The sequence below is a fragment of the Elephantulus edwardii genome, unplaced genomic scaffold, assembly GCF_000299155.1.
Source record: "Elephantulus edwardii isolate Elephantulus edwardi_28Jun2011 unplaced genomic scaffold, EleEdw1.0 scaffold00008, whole genome shotgun sequence".
NCBI lineage: Eukaryota > Metazoa > Chordata > Mammalia > Macroscelidea > Macroscelididae > Elephantulus > Elephantulus edwardii.
In genome coordinates this window covers 22,541,540-22,549,592 of record NW_006399758.1, presented here as the reverse complement: position 1 = coordinate 22,549,592, position 8,053 = coordinate 22,541,540, and the positions used below count along the sequence as shown (strand labels likewise).

Sequence of the window (8,053 nt, the reverse complement as noted above, 5' to 3'; positions counted from 1 at the left end):
GCTGGCCTATGAACTCGCAAGTGTAGTGTGTTCCATGATGGGAACGTTTTTCGCTAACACCACAAGGGTCTTTGGCCCGGTGAGTGGAGTTTGATAGTAATTCTTACCACAAGTATAATTCTAAAAGAAAAAACAATCAAAAAACCCACAAAACTACAATATAAGGAAGCATCAATCGATAGTGACTAATTTTACAAACCACAGTGTGAATGTAAGAATATATAAAATGCAATGTACATGAATGATACACAATATATATGAATTTTGTATGCAAACCAATATAAAATAAAGTACAGAGCAAGTGCATACAGTAACTGCTGTTGCCACCATGTCTTCTAGGTTGTGTCATCACCTATGAACCGGATGACCTCCAAGAACCACGACCCAGCCACAGTCAGCATTGTTGCAGCCCAGAAAGGGGGAAAACTCAGAAGAGGGGTTGCTCAGGGCTCTATGGGCAAAAGGCTACAGCAGAAGCTGATGACTATCATGTCTGGTGACAAAGGAATTTCTGCATTCCAGGAATCGGATAAACTTTTGAAGTGGATGGGGACCATCCAAAGAGCAGCTGGCAGAGTGTATGAAGACCCCGAGATATAAGCTCTCCTTCTCGTTTCCCAGTGGCTACCCTTACAACAAGCCCACAGTGAAGTTCTTCTCTCCCTGCTACTACCCCAGCATGAACACTCAGGGTATCATCTACGTAGACATCCTAAAGGACAAGTGATCTGCCCTGTATGATGTCAGAACCATCCTTCTCTCCATCTAGTGCCTACTAAGCGAGGCCAACATCAATAACCCTTTACATACACATGCTATCAAATTCTGGAACAATTCCACTGCCTTAAAGAAACACCTGCAAGAAACTTATCAAAGCAAATCTCCAGGTAAGAACACTGACCCAGTCTGTCCAGCCTCTCTCCTCGTGCTGTCTTTCTTTTCTTTCTCCCTTAGATGGTCTGTCTTCTCATTGATTTCTAGCTAAAAGTTACTGCAGCCATGGCATAATTTTTGTCTTATTTATTTTTTTAAATAATGTTTTTTATTTGAACCCTTTATATTAATATATTAAATACATTATGGGTTTGTTTTAAAAAGCACAGGTGGTGAAAATTCATCATATATACTTTAGGCAAGCTGTTATAAGGTACCAATTTTGGTGTTTTTTAATTTATTATTAATTTGAATGACAATTTAGAGACTTTGGATTTCCATTCATTCATTGTTGCACTTTTCTCCCCTTCTAACCCCCGCCCCATTACACTACCCTCTTGGAAAAGTAAAATTTTTTCATTGTTTTATAATCCCTTCATGCAGCCTTCGCTCTGGACTCCTGTCATGACAAAAATACCTCATCACATATCCCTTTTAAACAGTTTTCTCCCTCATCTGTTTCAATGCAGTCTACATTATTGAACCCATCTTTTTCAGTCTACCCCCAACCCAGAGGTCAGTCCTGTTTTACAACAGTGGCAACATGCAGTATTTGTCCTTTTGTGACTGAGATACTTCACTCAGCATAATGTCCTCCAGGGTCACCCATTTTGATAATATTGCATGAGTTCCTTATTTTTCAATGCAGCATAGTATTCCATTGTGTGAATACACCACGGCTTTTCTATCCATTTGTTTGTTGATGGGCACTTAGGTTGTCTCCAACTCCTTGCTATATTGAACAAAGCCACAATAAACATAGGTATGCATGTTTTGATGCTTTTTACAAGGCACCAATCCTGCAAAAAAAGGACATTATGTTTGGAACGTGAAAGAGACAAAAACCCACCACATCTTAAAAAGATGGACTGAAACACTGTGACAATGAGCTTTTCCATAGTAGCAATCATGAGGATTACACAGGAAAGAGCAAGACTTTTTTGTTGTTCCTAATATAATCAGTAAGTGGCATCTGACAACAACAATTTTTCTAGGATAATTTTTACACTGACATTCAAATATTAAAATAAGTAACTGTTTTGGATTTTTTAATTTTATTCTAATTTGAATGAAAGCTGACAAAACATATTGTTCTTTTTCAATCAACAGTTCATACTCCCTTTTATAGTATTACTTACGGTACTCAAATTTTTGGAACAAACACTAATTCTATGCTTCCTTTTCCTTCACCCATCTTAGTGTTTATTATCTATTTATTACTTTTTTCTTTTCCTCTCCTTCTCTTCCTCTTTTCAATAACAAAACTAGAATGATACTATCTGTGTACAAATCTTTCTTTAGCTTTTTGCCATAATGATCTTACACAATAACTTGTAAGGCTTTTTCAGTATTTTTAAAAATTATTTAATTCTCTTTATGCTCTAAGATTTCCAGGACATGTTTTGTTTTTGTCTAGTGAAGCTGATTGAAAGGAAACATCTATTTACTAGTCAAATGTTTAGCAGAAGCAATTAAAAGGCTGGAAGAGCTAAAAAAATTGAAATAATTAAAGCTTAATATAATTTTTCTTTTTGTAACATTTCTGATTTTTTTTCTTCTATCTTTCCAAGACATTCTAAAATAATGATATTCAGCCTCAGCCTTGGCTACAGCCAAATATTGATTTTAATATCTAGTCATTTGGCCAAAATCATATTCAGTGCATTTCTAAATGAATAAACATTGATTTCTGCCCTTGGAGTTTGAACTGCAATGTGCCCTCTTAGAGAAGGAAGAAAAGGTAATCAGCCCCTTAGATCAGGGAAGAATCTCCCCTCTCTCCAGAAAGCTCTCTGAAAAGAGTACTTAGTAAATCCTTGTTGCTGAATGGAGGTGTTCTGAAACTTGAAGGTGTTTAAAACATCATCTGAAGATCTTCTAGAAGCAGATTCTGATTAAAAGGGTCTGGAGCAAGCCTCTCTCAAGTGGTGTCATTGCTGCTGGAGTAAAATCATAAAAATGTGTCAGAATTGCCATAGATATAGCCTGAAAAACAACATTTTCTGAGTCTGGGCTAATTATTTCAAGGAATAATTTTTGTTCATGCTGCAAAGGGTTGTACTGGGATCTGAGCCACATGAAAGAGAACAAGAGGCTTTCGACCTACCTCTTTGATAGCTTAAGAATTTTGTCTCGATGCTTTTTTAAGCATTAAAAGAATTGGGTAGTCCATTAACAGGTCATAGAAAAAAGAGAAATTTGATAAAATATCTTGAATTGTTAGCTAAAAAGTTACTAAAAGCCTGGGAAAGTCTGCTGTCAGAGACTTCTCCAATGTACTGAAGAACAACAATGTCAGTCCAGATATTAAGGTGCTCCTGATACAGGTCACAGTCTTTGTAATGACTTACTATGCATCAGATAGCTAGACAATGACTAGGGATGATAGAAGGAGAGTTGATGCCTTTGAGCTGTGGTGCTGGAGAAGAGTATTGAATATACCGTGGACTGCTAAGAGAACAAACAAGTTTGTCTTGGAGAGGGTAAAACCAGGCTACTCCTTGGAAGCAAGGAGTCTGAAGTATTTTCTGACATACTTTGGACATTGTTGCAAAGCGGGATCAGTCCTTGGAGAGGACATTATACTTGGGAGGGTAGAGGGACACCACAAGGGAGGAAGACCCTTGATAAGATAGATTGATTCAATGGCTGCGGCAAAGGGGGGTGGGTGTGTCTGAGACAATAAGATTGGCACAGGATAAAGCAGGGTTTAGTGCATAGGGTTGCTTGGGGCGCAGATGACTCAACAGCACAAAACAACAACACATAAAAGTGCTTGGTAGAAATCCAAGAGAATTAATCAATAACTGATGAAAGACTCGAGGATGGCAGACAAAGAAAAAAAGCAAAACCACACAGCATTAATTTAAAAAGGAAAGATAAACAGAATAAATTGCTAGTCATCAGTAAAAAACAATAAGATGAAATCTTGTAAATATATTGAGAAAAATAGTCCTAACAAATCAAAAAGACCTTGAAATATATGATAATGGAAAAATGGCTAAGACATTGAAAAGCATTTCATGTAAGTCTTTAAGTAGAAAAATGGAAGAAATTAAAACCACAGAATCAGAAAGGACTAAAATATTAGTAACAAAAGGGGACTATATATTTATTTCAGTAAAATAACTAAAAACTTTGAGAACACATAAATCATCTAGCTATCATGTATTACCAGGAGGATGACATGTAATCTAAGGTTGAAGAAAATTAAATAATGTTTCCATGGGACTAAATTTTTATTGTTCTAATCATTATTTAATATGTCTGAGCATCAACAATAAATTAGGGCTATGCTTAAGGTAGAAAGGGCCTCTTCTATATGAATTTATGATTGAAGTTGAAAGAGAAAACACAAGAGAGAATAATAAAATACACACAGAGGGACATGAAAAAATCATTTGCCTCACAAAACATTTGAATATACTACAGACGGTAATAGTGTTACATTATTGCTCAGAAAAGACCATGAAAAATGAAGGTTGTGTTTGCAGAAACTTGAATTGTGAATATGCTCACAAAATATAGTCATTTCAGTTCCATTTAATTCAGATTTGAAATATATTGTTTCTACTATGTCAATCGTGATAACATAATACGGGAAAACCGTACCTTACTGACACAGAACAGATGAGCAAATGAAGCACTTTGGAGAGCTACCTTTCAGACCACCAAGGCTCTATTGACTTAATTGCACCTCATTGTATTAAGTGGTACTTTAATGACCCAGAGGATGTAACACAATTACAAGGCACTTGACTCAACAAGGAATATTTTTATGTTCTTGTGAAAGGACATTTGCAGGTATCCCAATAATAACAATTATCCAAGAATACGTCATAGTAACCTTTCTCTAAATATCTCTATAAAGATTTACCTTCAAATGTCTTACTGTGAGACTGACTTCAATAGCTTTCACCAATCTTTAGAAAGTCTAAATATATTTTCAAGTAAAGCTAAGCTTCAAACTAAGCCAGTTCTCCAAACAGCTTTAAAATAATAAACATATCTTCTGTATGTTTCAGTGTCCAATGTGGAGCAATGGGTGAGGCAATGTTAATGGTGTGAAATTTGAAATTCAATAGGGAAGTAAACTGTGTCTTTAGGAGGAATCATGTACTCTGTGAATAGTTGTCCTGTACCTAGGTCACTGAAAAATAGGACTCACTGTGAAGTTCTAACCTCGTTCTGGCTCAGAATCACTCTGCCTGAGACCACTAGAATTCCTTTCCGCCTCAAGAGCTTGGCCCCACTGATTACATGGTGGGTTATCTCTAGCTGGCCTGCCTGAAAATTCTTTCGAATACCTGTTCAAAGACAACAACAAACATACTTTAACGTAGCTATCTCACTTCTGGGGAATTTAAAAATCATCACATTGCTGGTGGGATTATAAAATGGTTCACCATTCTGGAAAGCAGTTTGGCACTTCCTTAAAAAGCTGAACATGGAAATTCCATATGACCCAGCTATTCCACTACTTGGAATATACCCCGAGAATATGAGAACTGAGGCACAAACTGAGATTTGCACATCAATGTTCATAACAGCGTTATTCACCATCACAAGAACTTGGAAATTACCCAAATGTCCACCCACAAACAAATGAATTAAGAAATTAACGGCACATTCACACAATGGTATACTATGCAGCATGCAGGAGCAATAAGTTTGTAAATTGTTACCTAACATGGGAGAGCTTATGATAAGTAACTCAGTCCCATGAGGATAAATATTATATAAAACCATTATTGTAGAATGAGTATAAGGGAACAGGAAGGGTGGGAGAAGCTGGAAGCAGAGGGATGAGAATGTGCAGGCGGAGAGGTTATTAGTCATTGAGTTGTACAATTTGACAGGGGGAGTGAGGGAAATTGAAAGAATTTGTTTGAATTTGTATTTGAGTTCTGTCAATGAACTAATGTAAAAAAAATAAAGCACAAATAGGGAGGGGAATTCATCATGAATATAAGCAAATAGGTTTCTAAATATTATGATGGCAAAACTTTACAACAGCTTTGAATCCTGCTCTATCCTAAGCCAGTCTCACTGACTCCCAGACACCAAATCCCATTGTCCCAGTTATTGTGTCAATCCATCTCATCCAAGATCTTTCTCTTCTGTACTGTCCCTCTACCGTTCCAAGCATGATGTCCTTCTCCAACAACTGGTCCCTTCTAGCCACATGCCCTAATTATGTCAGCCAGAACTTCAAAATCACCTCCAAGGAAAAACTTGGTTTTAGTCTCTCCAAGATGGACCTATTCTCTTGGCAGTCCATGATCTGTTCAATACTCTTCTCCAGCACCACAAGTCAAAACCATGAATTTTTCTTTTATTGTTCTTAGTCATTGTCAGCTCTCTGATGCATCGCATGTAATTATCAAGACCATGGCCTTTATCAGGGGCACCTTGGTCTCCAGACTGAAATTATTGCATTGCTCCTCAGCACTCTGGAGAGGTCCCTGACAACAGATTTTCCCAATGCAATAGTTCTTTTGATTTTCTGATCACTGGTGTCTAGAGTGTTGATTGTGGAGCCAAGCAAGCTGAAATTGTTACCAATCTCAATCTCTTCTCCATCTAGCATGGTGCTGCCAATTGGCCCAGGGGTGAGAACCTTTGTTTTGGTTTTTTTAAAGAATCTTTGGATTCTTGATGTTGAGCTTCAATTATTATTGAAGGATTCATTCCTTCTCCTTCTGCAGCAAATGCTTCAGGTCCTCCTCAGTTTCTGCAAGCAAGGTTGTAGCCTCTGCATAGTGCAGGTTGTTTATAAGTCTTCCTCTAATCTTGATGCCACACACCTCCTCATAAAGTTCCCCTCTTGAATGATCTTCTCTGATATAGATTGAAAAGGTATGGAGACAGGACACATCCCTGACACACTTCATTCCTAATTTTCAACTGCAGAATGTTTCCTTGCTCTGTACAATCAAGTGTTCTGAAATTCCCATTTTTCTCAAGGTTATCCACAATTTGTTCTGATCTGCACAAATTCGTTTACAAAGTCACTGAAGCACAGACAGACATTCCTCTAGTACTCTTTCAACCAAGATCCATCTGACATTGTCTCTGGTGCTACAGTCTTTTCTAAATCCAGCTTGTATTTCTTGTAGTTCATTGTCAATGTATTGTTCCAGTCAGCAAGATTTTTGCTTGTCTGTAATATTAGTGATATTGTTCTAAAATTTCTACACTTGATTGGCTTACCTTTTTTTTTGGGGGGGGAGAGTGGGAATAAATATGGATCTCTTGCAGTCAGTTGACCAGGTGGTTAGCCTCAAGATTTCTTAGCACAACTTTTTGAGCATATCCAGAGCAGCATCTGTTGAAATACATTATTTTGTATTCCCTCAATTCTTGGGGCCTTGTTATTTGCCAATTTCTTCAGAGTAGCTTAAACTTCTTCCTTCATCACCATTGCCTCTTGCTTGTATGTTGTTTCATTAAATTCTCCGGTGCCAGCCACTTCTTTTTGGTACAGTGAATCTATGTGTTCCTTCCACCTTCTTTTAATGCTTCCTGAATCATTTAATATTCAACCCATAGCGTCCCTAAGTATTACAACTCAAGGCTTGAATTTATTCTTCAGTTTATGAAATTCCAAGTGAGTTCAGACTCCAGCTCTTTGCATATTTCATAATACTTTATCTTCCAACATTGCCTTTTGAAATTTTCTGTTCAGCTCCTTAACTTCTTGATGCTTTCCCTTTGTTTTTGCTTCTAGAAACTCTTCTGTAATGATATCTAAAGTCCCTTCTAACATCCACCTTGGTCCTCTGTTCCTCTTCTGTCTTTATAATTACATTTTGCATTCTTCGTGGATAATATTCTCCCACAGCTCATCTGGTTTTCATTCACTAGTGTTCAAGAACTCAAAGCTGTTACTTGAGATAGTTTTTAAATTCAAGTGCGATAGGCTCAAAGTCAAATTTTGGTTCCTATGGATTCTCACCACTGGACCAATTGGCAGCATCAGGATGGATGGCGAAGAGATTGAGATCGTTCACAGCTTCAGTTTGCTCGGCTCCACAGTCAACATTCTTGGCACCAGCAGTCAGGAAATCAAAAAGCGTATCGCGATGGGAAAGTCTGCTGTTAGGGACCTCTCTAAAGT

General features: G+C 37.4%; 1 pseudogene; it reads left to right on the top strand.

Annotated features, from left to right (window-relative positions):
• Nucleotides 1-363: 363 nt before the first annotated feature.
• LOC102868978 overlaps nucleotides 364-8,053 on the top strand; it is a 24,961-nt pseudogene continuing 17,271 nt past the window's right edge.